General features: G+C 39.0%; 1 non-coding gene across 1 annotated transcript; it reads left to right on the top strand.

Annotated features, from left to right (window-relative positions):
* The first annotated feature begins 215 nt into the window (after positions 1-215).
* LOC135885949 (U6 spliceosomal RNA) lies at positions 216-320 on the top strand. Its single transcript, XR_010561777.1, has one exon. It is a non-coding gene; the product is annotated as a U6 spliceosomal RNA (small nuclear RNA).
* The last annotated feature ends 889 nt before the right edge of the window (positions 321-1,209 follow it).

Genomic DNA, 1,209 nt, shown 5'->3' with positions numbered 1-1,209 from the left:
TCACTCCTACAAAGGGAATCTACAGTAGGTTCAAATCCTGTCATAATGCAAATAAATATGATAGTTTCCTATTTAATGAAGAGTGAAGCCGCCACACCGTGTAGCACAACTGGCAGTCTCATAGAAAGAGCAGATAAAATGTACCCCTGGCCAGTACAAGACTTGTGCACTACTGAAGCCCTATTTCAAGGGCTTAGGTTGGACATAAATGTGCAAATCTTAGGCCAACATAATGTACTAAATCCGGAAAGACACAGAAATGATTAATGTGGCCCCTATGCAAAGATGACATGCAAATGTGTGAAGCATTCCATATTTTTTGTGTGGATTCTCCACCACTGGTCATTTTAAAATCAAGATTGGCTTTTTTTCTAAGAGATATGAAGTATCTCAACCAGGAATTATTTCAGGGAAGCCCTACAGTCTGTGTTATTCATGAGGTCAGACTAGATGATCCCAGTGGTGCCTTCTGGCTTTATAATCTATGAATCATTTAGTTAATCCTCATAACACCCTTATGAGATAGGAGTAGTGGAATTATTTCCATTCTATACCTGGGGGAACCAAGACAGTAAGGTAAAGTCAAATAAAGCCAAGGCCACTAAGGGAGTTAACATCAGCACTGAGATTAGAATTCAAGAATTGCTGAATCCCAGTTCTGTGTTTCAGATCCTTTGCCCCCCCATCTCAAAAGCATACAGAGTGGAGTCTTTTTCCATGCACCAATTCCTGCCCATTGAATATTACACTGCTCTACAGCCAAAATGCTTCTGAAATAAATGTAGTCAAACTTTACTAATTCTGGGTCACTGAGAACGAAAATGATGCTTAAAATTGTTGATTGGCTCTAGTTTTCAAGATATGCTATTGGGTCAGTATATACGACCCTTGACTTGGGAATGGCGGAGGATAAGTGAGTTATAAAGGGAAGGGATCTCAATTTAAACCAGAAATGACTAAAATACATCTTTGACTGGATCTATGAATAAATCTATGACTGGGTTTGAACAGTACTTGCTTTTTAGGCAAAACAATGAATGATGCAATCTGAAGCTGGTATTGCGTCATCCATGATATGAATTGCATCATGTTATTCCTAGAAGTCAAGGATGATGCAATCATAACGAAGCTTACATCACTCTGCTGAACAAATTGCCCTACATCAGCTCTAGAAATCATACAGTGTCGTGCTCTCTTATTTGTCAGTGT

This window comes from Emys orbicularis, chromosome 11, assembly GCF_028017835.1.
Source record: "Emys orbicularis isolate rEmyOrb1 chromosome 11, rEmyOrb1.hap1, whole genome shotgun sequence".
Lineage (NCBI taxonomy): Eukaryota > Metazoa > Chordata > Testudines > Emydidae > Emys > Emys orbicularis.
The sequence above is the reverse complement of the archived record's forward strand: the minus strand, read 5'-3'. Positions and strand labels throughout refer to the sequence as shown.